The 13,139-nt window shown below is 32.1% G+C and overlaps 1 long non-coding RNA gene across 1 annotated transcript in view; it reads left to right on the forward strand.

The window, feature by feature from the left end:
• Positions 1 to 13,139, forward strand: part of LOC129224018 (uncharacterized) — a 51,335-nt gene that overhangs the window by 12,485 nt on the left and 25,711 nt on the right. The window contains exon 2 of the long non-coding RNA XR_008580667.1: positions 4,268 to 4,409. This is a non-coding gene — a long non-coding RNA (uncharacterized LOC129224018). The remainder of the gene's footprint in view (positions 1 to 4,267; positions 4,410 to 13,139) is intronic.

Here is a 13,139-nt window from a genome sequence, read left to right on the forward strand (position 1 = left end):
TGTCGATTGCGCATGCGTAACAGATCTATGACGTATCAATCACATTAGCTATTCAACTCAGAAATATGAGGATACTTAATGACATAAGTTTTATCGAGTCTTCAGTTAAAAATCAATCTTGAATAATCGTAGATGCATGACAGTATAAATGGATTGTATCTCATTCACGCTGTTTTTTAAATAAAATTACAGGGCCTTTTTTAAGCTTTTTTTTTTGGGGGGGGGGGGGATATTAATATTCTGATGCCTCAAATAGCAAGGAAAGAATATAGTTCAAAATTATTCATGTTTGATAATTTATAAAATGAATTTTCAACTTAAGGGAGTAAGGGACGCACGGGGGTGTATCATGTTTCTTAATAAAGGGTTAAAGCTATGTTCTGTCACGAAATGTACTCATGTGAGCGTAGACAAAAATATTTTCGCAAATTTAACATCAAAACGCACTTAGATGTTACTCTTGGTCAAAAAAATAAAACAAAACAAAACTTTTTTTTCAAAACGAATGGCATTTATTATATTAATGCACAAAACATTTCTTTGAATACTTCATGATTTCAGAACTTAAGTTATAAGGAAAAGCTTTTTAACTGTCAGGGGTGCCCACAGGGAAAGATTATGGTGCAAGTTGCGCCATCAATTTTTTTTGGAGGGGGGGGGGGGTGTTTTAAATTTTTTTATTTATTTATTTAAATTTATATATTGATTTATTTTTAATGAAAATTGTTTAATTTATTTTATTCTGTTTGTATTTTATTTCATTTTTTTAAGTTTGTGTGTGTGTGTATGTTATTGGCTTAGAACAGAACTTTTCTAATAAATATAATAATTATTAAAAACAAAGAAGTAAATGAAAAATATTTAAAAAAAATGAATAAAATAAAAAAAGAGAGCTTAAAGATAAAAAAGGGAAAGAGAGTTGAGAAAAAAAAGGGGGGGGAGGGGCACCCCTGTTAAGTGTATGTGCCCAGGGGTCAGAGTAGAAGAGGAAGGGAGCAAAAATTTAAACAATTTTTGAGTCAAAGATGAATCCTATATTTGCTGCTTCAAATGAAACTCACTAGTTAAATCTGTGATAAAATAGTAAATAAAGAAAATAAACAAGGTTTTTCTTGAGCTGGAAGCATTTTTTCTCTCACTTTATTTTGATAAAAAAAGTCTCATTCTGATTTCATGCTATTTAATTAGAAAACTTATGCAGTCACAATTTATGTCACACTATTTTCAAAAAATTGGATCACCACCCCCTTGTATCAACAAGTGTCATACTTAACCTTGCCCCCTCCCCCTTCTGCCGCGATTTTTTTTGCATTTCTGAATATTGCTAAGAGATGGTGCATCTACAGTGAAATCCCGTTACAACGAATATCAATACAACGAAATATCCGTTTCTACGAAATAAATTATCAGTCCCAAATTAATTTTTATTACACTGCTTGAATACTATTACAACGAAATTCCTGTTACAGCGAAAAAAATTTGCGGTGCTTTGAAGTTCGTTGTAAAGAGATTTCACTGTACAAGAATTTACCCGGCTTTAAGCGGGTTCACTGCATTTCCTTTGTTAACGCTTTCAATGTTAATTCAAATGAGTTTCGCTTAAAATGAGTTTAATGGAGAGAGAGAGAAATAGAAATCATAAAGAGTTCGAACCAGGGCGAAAATTCCTTATCTCTTGTACTAATCCTTTGGAAACAATTGAAATTTCTGATTTTGATTATTTCATAGTTTTCCTTGCTTATATATATTTAAGTTTACAAAGATTGTTGAGTATCTCGTTTTTTTTTTCTTTTTTCTTTAAAATTAAGGACGCATTCGTTTTTGTTTACACATTTAGTATGAATGATTTATTTATTTATTCCTGATTTATAACAATCTTGTTCAACTGTTAGCTTTATAGCAAAAATGCAAACAAGTAGAACAAATTGCGTATTAAGAGAGTGTCCTTTTAGCTTTACGACATTTTCCCATTTCCTTAGGTTGGCGCAAAGTTAATGAAGCTTATAGTAGGTTAAAAGCCGCAAAAGACTAAACCAAAAAATCTCGGAAGAACTTCCCACAGGATCATTATATCCCAGCGTTAAACCTCGACGAACATGAAACTGCGGCGGATCGGGGCGGAGATGAGACGGCCAGTAATAGGCTCACTAAGTGATGGGAGTCCGTGGTCACCATGGTTACAAGGACCGCAGTTCCGGAAGCTGAATGGCATCTCTCAACTCAACTCGACAGTCAATGTGAGCGATTATCACCCAGCATGAAGAATTGCGCATAAATACCCTAGATAACTTTCAGGCGAAGCAACAGTTGGAAAGTGAGATTTTTCATTTTCCCCTCGTTGTCAACGTGCTTGAATACGTTGGATGAAGTTTTTTTCTTTCTTTTTTTTTGCAGTTTCGACTGTTTTTATGAAATGTGAAAGTTAAGTTCATGTCTAAGAAATTTAGTGACAATGAGAAAGGTAATATAGAATATTATTTGCAGACCTGAAATTATAAACATCATAAATACCCTTTTATGGATTTTAAACTCATATAGACAGTGGTGTAGCCAGGAAAATATTTCGGAGGGCGATATGGTGAAACTTTGATAGGAGATATGGTTAGATTTAGTATTTTACTATTGTCAAAAAAGGAAAATGGGGGAGGAGGGTCCCAAATGCACCCCCCTGGATATGCCATTGCATATAGCGGGAACAAAGATCGCCAAAAGAATTTTTTTTAACTTTAAATTGATATTTTAGGAGGTAGACGAATGTGCATGTGCATTAGGGTGGAGGAAAAAAAAACAAATTGAAAAGTATGTGAGGCCTATATGCGGGAAAGTTGCCTATTGTCAAGCTTATTTATCTGCAAAATTTCAACTAAATCAAATATGTAATATCTTTAGCTCCCCATTTGACTTTCAATTTTAAGTATATGTCCTGATTTTTCACCAAACTGGCAAAAATAAAATGATAAAATATAATTTAATCTCATTTTAAACTATAGAGAAATAAATACTTAATGTTTTGCAGAAAAAGCAATTATAGTTCTCACTAGCTGCAAAGCATACTTGAAATTTAGACCCTTAATTAGGACTTCCTGCTTTCTTTCCAAATTCAATTCAGGGCCGTCCAGGACCAAGGCAGGCCCCTTGTCAGTTTGATAGATTTGCCCTCCTCCTGAGGCGTGCACAGAAATTTTGGGGCTCGTCACAAATGACTTTTTCCGCCCCCTCCATATTGTTTACCCCTATTTTCACCCCTAATTTTAACAATATTGAGCCCCCTTCAGGCTCAGGCCCGGGCCAAAAGGGTTGTCCCTTCTCCCCCCCCTGTGCACGCCCCTGCCCTCCTCCCCCTAAAACTCTTATAAAACTTACACTGCACCGATTTCGAGCCGGGGACTCCCCAAGGGCCGGGCCCCTAGTTTCCGATTAGGCTAGTATCTGGTTACCAAGATGTGCCAAATTCAGCTCCTTGATACATCCTGAGTAAAAAATTCAAAATTCGTGATTCTCGCATTTTTGTAGCGTATTTTTCAAGGTACATTTTTGTGATTCATATGTTCCATGTCCTGCCATTTATTTAATACCGAATTCAGTATTTTGGAAGTTCTTTTGTTATTGCTTGTGTTTATCTTACTTTCAACTGCACACTGTTAATATCTTAAGCATGAGAAAAAAAAAAACACTTACTCTACTCTATTTCAGTTTTTGCGTTACTTGTGCTTAAAAAAAAATTGTTTGCTTTAAGAAATCTTTCGTTACATTTATTTCTAACTTAAAACGGATGTGTTTTACAAAGTTATAATCATTTTGTATATGGCTGTGAAATCAAATATTGAAGTAAAGTAAATATTGAAGTTTAACGGTGATTTCAAACAAAAATTACGTTACATTATAAAGTAATTACTTTTCTTTGTTAATATTAATATAGATTATGATGTACGCAAAACGCAAAAAAATAAATTATGAATTATTTACATTCGATAATTTATAAAATGTACTTAAACTTCGGGGACATATATCGTTGCTTCAGAGCAACAGTAAAACAGCTAATCCCAGTAGTAACACTAAGATATCTTACTGTTGCTCTGAGGCGACGATATGATCGTTAAAGGTAAAATGTATCTTATTGGAGAATTTCGTAAGCAGAGTGACTTCTGTCTATTCAATTGTTCTCAGTTTTTCTTTTTAGAACACATAATTTTATCTTGTCTTCAATTTTGTTTTTCAGTTTTCACATTTACTATGACACCATACTGAAAAGGAATGTACTTTTCAGGTAAAAAGTCGGTTGAAAATCCTTTTCGTGTGGAAAAAGTCGCAGTTTGTTGTCCATAGCATTCAAGAAATCCCCGAACGCGAACCTGTCTGGAAAGAACTGAGTTCTAGTGTCGAAGTTAACAGTGGCGTAAAAGCAACAGGTAATGGTCAGATTTCATTCAAAAATAAGAAATGTAATTGCAATCGCTTCCTAGTCTGCACACGTTTCACAGAAATAGTTGTATCTCTGTGTATTAAGTTTTTTTAAAAAAAATTGTGGCTGCCGCAAGCCTAGGAGATCCCATCGCGCCTACATCCTTGAATTTTGGTACGGAATCACCCTCGGTAATAATAATGGAGGGAGGGAAGACTTTCATTCATGAAACAGATACCAAGTAATGTGATAGATTTTAAAGCGAAGCGTTGGGGGGAAGAAATCAGGTTTCTTTCGTCAGTTTCACGCAAAACGTGTCAACCATTAGTCGTTGTTAGGTCACGTGACTTGAGCTCTTTACGCAAGCTTTTGCTAATAAGCCAATGATTGGACTTGCCCCCTACATTTTTAATTCCTGCTCTGTGGAAATTAACTCGGAACAAGGGGTTGTTATCTCGGAGCATTTTTTTCTTTAACTTTCGGATTAGTTTCTTTGTAATTATTTTTTTAAGCTAAAATTTCACATTAATTGCCGGGCGCGAAACCCCTACCTTAACATTTGATATCATGCAAAAAGGCTTTTTTCCCCCTGCAAAATATGCTTTTTCCAAGTTTCTCAGTTAGTCCGTATAGGAGTAAAAAGCGTATTCTCCTCACCGCAAATCTCAGATTAAACTCGATTCAAAAACTGAGCTGTGGACTATAATGTTTCAGGAAGCAGTGAAATTTAATACGGCGTTTCAAACAAGCGATTGGGGCGATCAGGGTCAGTGATCCTCTAATTACTAAATAAAATCTTACCGATTTTATTTCATCTACTCACTATGAAAATTTCAAGCGCAGATTCGTATATTGTTTGAGAGTAAGTAAACCTTGATCTCATCTTGTTGCGTGAAAATTATGTTAAAAGATTCAAGTGTGAATTCTGTTTATAAGAAACTATCTATTAGTTTAGGTTTTGACGATATCTTAGTAAAGTGGTTGACTATTTATTAAGTTGATAGAAAAATATTTAATAGCATATTACATTGTTTGAAACTACATGCGTTCTATCATAATATGTGTTACTTGACACAGTATGTGAGTATTTTTCAGAAATATATAGAAATTGATCTCTAAGGCACATTTTACACAAAATAATATACGTGTGGTCATGCATTATAAAAAAGTGACAATTAGATTTAAAAAAAAAAAAAAAATCTTCTACTTAGTTCGGTAGCGAAGACAAGTTTAAGTTTTCCCTGCATCGGCACCGCCCTTGCAGTTAAGCAACTTTTACAGTGCTTCCATGTATTTTTGAGAAGTCGTCATGAAGGGGATTCGTAAACAAAATTGGCTGCCAAATTGGCGACATCAGGGGTAAAACCTTAGTAGCATTTACAAAAAGATGTTCCAATAAACAATATTATGCATACTGTAAAAGTACTTATTTTTGAGACCCCGAATTTTCGCGAAAATGAAGATATCGGTGATTTCGCGAACTGAAAATTTCTCCACTTTTGTACACTTAAGTTCGTTTTACCTGCATTAACACTACTCTTGCTGTCAAGCAACTTTTACAGCGTTTCCATCTATTTTTGAGAAGTTGACATGAGGGGGCTTCGAAACTTGGTTTCTAACTTAGCGACATCAGGGTCAAAACCTTGACAGCATTAAACAGAAAAAGATCACTAGAGTTGAGATATGCAATTTTCTTCTGAATTTTCCATGCTTCTCCACAGGGTTCACCGATATATATCAGTCGTCATGTGTCATGATATGTATCACGATATGTATCCGATATTTGTTTTGAAACTAGTGGTACCCGCACAGCTTTGCCCGTAGTAGAAAATTAAAAGGTCATTTGGTTCGCCTGTATACTTACAAAGAATGGATGATGAATTTCTCGCTAATTTACTCTGTTCATTTACTCACCCATGTGATGGTAATTTGCTTGTCCACGTTATGGTAATTTACTCGTCCATGCTCTGATAATTCGCTCGGTGCAGAGGAATTAGATCCACCAATGGTGGTAAAAATAAAATCATAAAAAAAAAATCGAATTTTCAAAAAATCGCTTCGAGGTGCTCCCCCCATGCTACGAACTAACTCTGTGCCAAATGTCATTAAAATCAACCAAACGGTCTAGGCGCTATGCGCGTAACCGACATCCAGAGACACAGACGTTCAGCTTTATTATTAGAGTAAAGAAAAATCATATTTTCGATATTCATTTTGAAAATATCATGATTATTTTCATATTTTCGATAATTATTTTGAAAATATCATGATATTTTGATATTTTCGATACTTATTTCTTCAACTACGGTATTTTCAACATAAAATTTATATTAATCATAGCAATATTCTTCATTTATTATTAAAAATATTCAAAAAGTTATGTACTATATTTTTATGATTTATTAATACATCATTAATATAACAACGTAATATATTATTCTTTTTTATTTTATGTTCACAAAATTATTAGTAATGAAAATTTTTTAATTCATACTAAAAGTGTCTACTTAAACGTTGGTTAAAAAAAAAAAGAAAATGTCTAATGACTATCACCGACTAATGCATATTTTTTATTTCTGAATCATGAAACAGTATGAAGAAAAATGAGTAAAAGTAAACAGAAAAAAAGTAACAGAAGATAAATGAGTAAAACGGCTAAATTGCTAAATTGACTCCATTAAAATTGATAAAAATGAAATATTAGATATAAATAATGAAAGTAACCTTATTTTAAGTCTACATATTGTAATAATAATAATATTGTAATATATCAAAATATCTGATATTTATAGTAAAATATCGGATAGTTTCTATATTTTCGAAAATATCATGATATTTTCGAAACCTGCTTCTTCATGACTCATATAAAAGTGAACCGCCAGAGGTTGATTTACTTGCATTGAGGTTCCGATTTACTAATGATTTCCATCGCTATTTTTATCATCTAATCCTTCTATGGCCGGTGGTGATCACTAATTTTACCCTTTGTGCCAACATTTTAACATCAGTGTTCTACGTTCTACTTTTCAAAATATGTTGGCAACGCTGTCCCCATTTTTAAAAAATACACCAATAATTCTTAAGTGACTGTTTGGCGCCTCAGCGGCCGAGCGGTCTGAGTGACTGCTAGACATTGGCACACTTGAGGCGGTGGGTTCGACTCCCACCCTCGCACCGTTTGTACATTCCCTACCTTGTGATGTAAATTCTTTCATGTGTTGTTTATATGTGTAATAAAATATATCATGCGTAAGGGAGGCAAAGCACTCAGATTGTAGTCCTCATCAAAATAAACCTGTGCAATTAAGCACTGGAAGAAGAAGAAGAAGTGACTGTTTGGAAGCTACTCTTTATAGCTAATTTGAAGCTGTTGATAGCTATAGTCCTCCGTAATAATATTCTAAGGAATATAAAAATGTGTGGAAATCTCATAATGAAATAAAAGTGAAGAGTTTTTAACCATTCAGAATGATTTTCTTTGGTTCTAATTTTCACCTCGTTTAGTAAAATAATTTGTCTTACATTACATTTCTCACATGGCTCAGAGCTGAACCAAGTGGCAGGATAAATTTGAAACAGGTGAAATTTCATTTTAAATGTTTTTAAAAATTATTATTCCTTAATTTTTGATAGCTATATAATACTTCACGAGTTTTTTTTTTTAATTTATATTTTTACGCTAATAGATATAATAGCGCTATAAAAATATTAACGTAAAAGTTGATAAACTGTGAATCAAAGTTAAACTAAATGGTTCTAAAACTGAAATGCTTTATTAAACTGGTCATAGATTCGTTGATACTCACGATTTGTTTATTCATTAATTTAGCTATTACTGTAAGCATGCTATAAAATGGGGTTGTTTCCAAAATTTTAAAAGTATTTTTTTCTGAAAGAACATGCTTAAAAACATAGAATCTGACCATTTTTTAAGTAATTTCTTTAAGTTTAATATTTTTAAAAAATTACTTAAATCGGTTCTCTTTCATCGTTTAACGCTTCTGCCGATGACATCACAAATGATGAAATGCCATTCATTGTTGCCATTCACGGTCCAAAATATTTAATTCGCGTGTATTGGCAACGATGTAGTTGATAGCAAACGTAGAGCCATCACCTCACTAGAGTCAATGCCTGTGAACTGAAAAATGACGTCATCATGCATCGGCCGATCATAGCCATACTACTGTGTTACGAAAATCCTGTTACATGTTAAATTTTCCCTATCACCGCTTCTTTAAATCTCCAAGTATTTGATATTTTAAAACAGAAAATCAAAGTTGGATTCAAAATCCGTAGCAAGCGATATTTTTCCAAAATTACAAAAAAAAAAAAAAATAAAAAAAAAAAAAATAAAAATAAAAAAAAAAAATAAAATAAATAAATAAATAAAATTGTAAATTATTGAAAATTTTAGAGTGATTTTTCTTTGATGCAATTTTTAACTTGGCGAGAACTTTTGATGTTATTCTTTGCCTCAATTTTCAGCCTAAATTACATAGAAACTACTTTGGCGAAAATTATGTACGTTATTTGTTTTGGTTTTTTTCATTTATTTATTCAACTTTTTAACAAAACAATCAATAAAATGAGACTAAAATCTCCATTACAATGAAAAATAAATGAATGAAAACTAATCCGTCAAACATTTAAGTTAAGCTTTTAAAATTCGCCAAATAAAAACTAAGCCATTAAATAAGATAAAAAGTTGATTAAAATAATCCTGAAAACAAACGAACCAACATTAAAAAATCCATCAATAATAATCCGTAAAAAAGACTTTTTTTTTTTAATTATAGGTGCGCCACTTTACTTGGCAACTTGTTTATTTTCTACCTTGGCGAAACAAGAAAATATCGTTTATGTTTACTCCTCTTTTTCGAGTTTTACATTTCTATTGAACTTTTAATATTAATTCATGATGCAACTTTTATGGCGGTATGTTTTTGTTATAGTGCGTCATTTGACACAGTATTACTTTTCACGTCTTCACCTTCAACATAAAATAAAATATTTGGCCCTGAAAATGACCTTTCTTTTGATAAGGAAGGTATTATGAAAACTTAACTTTTCAAGAAAGGTAAAAAGATTTACTTCTTTAAAATAAAAAGTTTGTACAAGCTATTAAACAAAAGCAAACATTTTTTATTTTTATTAAGAGGAAAACGGAAAGTTTTCAAATTTCAAAATTATAATTTATTTATTACTACATACATATTTATACAGAAAATATGTATCGTAAAGGTATTGCAGGTATTAGTGTAGCAGAAGTACAGTTTCAAAAAGGCATATTTTTAATCTTGGCGATTATTTTTCATTTTATTTATTGTTGCCAAGTTCGATTAAACTTACAATAAAATTACTCTTTTTGGCGATACCATGCATTATTTTGTTTATTAATGGACTTATGATAAAACGAACCATTAAATAAGACTTAAATGTTGCGTTAAAATAAAAAGTAGTTCACCTAATGATTAAATTAAGCTATTAAAAAGAAAATTGTCCACGAAACAAAAAACAAGCTAAATGAAAACCGTGAATGGTTCTTCTGAAATAAATCGCCAACTAAATTAAACAAATCTTAACGCTGTTTCTTCAATGTCAGAAACTTTCGTTTCTAACACTTATTAGACGTAGCAACAGCTTTTCAAAATACAACAGGTTTCGTTAGCTAAAACCTTCTTTTATTTACTATACTATAGAATTAAATTAGTTTAAAGACTGTTGGCTAGAGGAGAAAAATCAAAATTATACTAATTGAGTGATATCATTGTCGATTGGCAAGTTTTTACTCCTATATGAACACTTCAAAAATACTTACCCAAGTGGATAAGGCATCAACTTTTGAATACCTAATGCTGTAAATATACAAAGCTACTACATTTCTTATATGCGGGATAAAGGTAAATCAGCCCTCTCTGTCAGGATTTTTTTATCTAATGATGCGAGGAATTCAAAGATAATTTTTTATCGACGGTCAGTTTTTCTTGAGCCGACATCACACTTGAAACTTTAATGTAGAAAATGCATTGTCCAGTTAACTATAACATAACAGGCAACACAGAATCACATATTTTTGTCATCATTATGTACTTGTACTTGAGGTAAAACATCAATAAGATGAGACAGATTACTTATGTGCATCTCACTCCATAAAAATAATCATTCACAATGCTACAAAACTCATATGCAGGCATAAGACTCATTTACAGTCTGTTGCAACCACATTTAGGAATCGGATTCAAAGTTGTCTTGTGTTATTATGATCCAGCTAATCAGCAATATTTCCCAAATCCAGCACCCAAAGGATCACCTCGTATAGATCCAGGGCAAAAATAACGTTTTTTGCTCTTCTTCGGAAACGGAAAAGTAATTTCCTTTGCGAAGTTAGACAATACATATATGGACCAAAAAGATTTTCGTTAGACTAAAGAGAAATTTTAAAGGTAAACTGGCCGATCTGCGCTTACGTCATCAAATGCATCGTTGCCAGTTAACAGGCATTGACTCTAGTACGGTGATGGTAGAGCGCAATTGTAGTTCGCTTCTTGATTATCATAGCGTGGAAATGCGGTATAAAGATGCGTCACATAGTGCATCATTTGTGACGTCATCAAGACCACGCCTTGTTTGAAGAATCGGACATTTTAAAAAATTAATTAAAAAAAAAACTGTTGGGAAAATGAAAGTTTTTTCTCGCTCCATTTTTTTTTCTTTTGCTTATTCTATCAATTTCAGTGACAAAAAGTACTACTTTTGACTGAAGGAAACAACCCCATTCACATTTCCGTTTTAACTTTAGAAAACTTTGTTTAAAAGTGCTGCGGTAGAAAATAAATGGTTTATTTAACTATTTTTTTCTCCCTCAGTAGGAATTGTTCAAAACAATTTGCATAATCCCTTTCACTTTCTAAAAATAGTTAAAAATAATTTTAACAATTGTTTGAAGCAAAAAGTTAAAAAAAAATCATCCTTAGTCTTGGAAGTGAATGTCGGGGGAAATATTTTAATCAAACATTGCCTTTGCACATAGCAATTTAAAAATTAGTTTCTATGGCGCAGGAATGCGAAAAATTTTATCGCTCTTCCTAGGTTGAAGTTTTCTTTTTCAATCTTAAAGGCGGGATTTTTTTCTTTGTTTGAAATTAAATCCGAAATATGATAATTCTAACTGGCAGCAGTGATTCGTTTCGAACGCATTCCTACAATTTCCTCATTTTATCGCTTATTCCAAGAAGAACTTAAATACTTCGCATGGTGCAATTTTCGAACTCACCGAACATTAACGCATTTCGAAATCCAAAAAATTTGTTAAATTACATTTTCCAATTTATTTCGTAACTTTATTAGTCTTCTTGTTGCAGCAGCGATTTTTTTTAATATAGTAGGAATTAGTTTGATTGAGCATTAAAGTTGATACGACACATTATCATACCTTTTAGTAATAGTTCCTTTTTTTAAATTAATTTTGTGTTGTACTAGTTTATCAACGAAACCCTGTAAGTGCTAATAGTGGTAAAACGTGCTTAAAATTTGAATATTTATACTTTTTGTGTTATGACTCGAAAATATGTAGGAATTAGGGATTGCAATACCGGACCAAAATTTCAATACCGTTATTCGGTATTTTTAAAACGTGATACCGGAATACCGGTATTAATACCGGTATTTGAAATTTAAAACAAGTTGTTTCGTTGCCACATTTCATAATTTTGTACAAAAATTGTATTATTTATGAAAGTGCATTGTGAACAAATGTAAAACGAAGGAATATATGTCATAATAAAAATCAATTATAGTAAAAAACCTAATGCATCATTTGAATTGTCTCTAAGCTTAGCACTCATTTAACGCTTAAGTTTTCAATAGTTCAGAATACTCTTTCTGAATTCACGCATGTCGGCGGTATTGTTAACAATGCGCGATACGCCTCCTTTAATTGTCTAGAAGACCTACATCTTCAAATAATTCAGTCTCTTGTGTGTTATTTTTGGAAAAACCCTTTTGTAGTGGAGACTGGGGTAATGGCAGTCACTTAAGGGAAAATGAATATAAAACTTTGTGTTAAATTTTAAACGCAATCATGCAAAGTTGCTTAGAGATAGTATATTTTACCTATTTCAGACTCAAATTGAGCCTTAATTATTCTTATCTATTGGAAAAATAAAAAATATTGCAAAAACAGCTTTAACCGGTATTACCCCTACCTGGAGTAATGGCAGTCAGTGATATCATTTACTACTTAATGGTTGTAAAATAAGAAATATGAGGATTTTCAATGACATAATCATGTTAAACTGAAATCTTTATGTTTATTCCATTACATAATTCTACTTTTTAGATATTACAAAAAGGAATTGAATGTGTAGACATAATATGAAGTCGATGATTAAAAAAAACATCTTTCCATGGTAAACTAGTATGTTGTGGCCATCACGAAACTTTCTTCTATATTTTTCTTTTTTTTTCTGATCCCTCCCCATGCTTGACGAGGAAGCAATATTCCCAACAAAAACAAAATGACACATGCAAAAACTTGACGACTATCCCAATGTCTGAATTATTGCAAAAGCAAAGCAAAGAGCGAAAATTGAAAGTTATTTTAAAAGCCTTGCTTGAATGAATTACAAATATTTTATTTGTTAACAAACATAAGATGGCAACAGTTAAAAATTTTAAATCATTGAGATAATATTTCCGATCATTTCCATACAATTAAAATCACGAGAAATACGCA

The sequence above is a fragment of the Uloborus diversus genome, chromosome 6 (assembly GCF_026930045.1).
Source record: "Uloborus diversus isolate 005 chromosome 6, Udiv.v.3.1, whole genome shotgun sequence".
In the NCBI taxonomy this organism is placed as follows: domain Eukaryota; kingdom Metazoa; phylum Arthropoda; class Arachnida; order Araneae; family Uloboridae; genus Uloborus; species Uloborus diversus.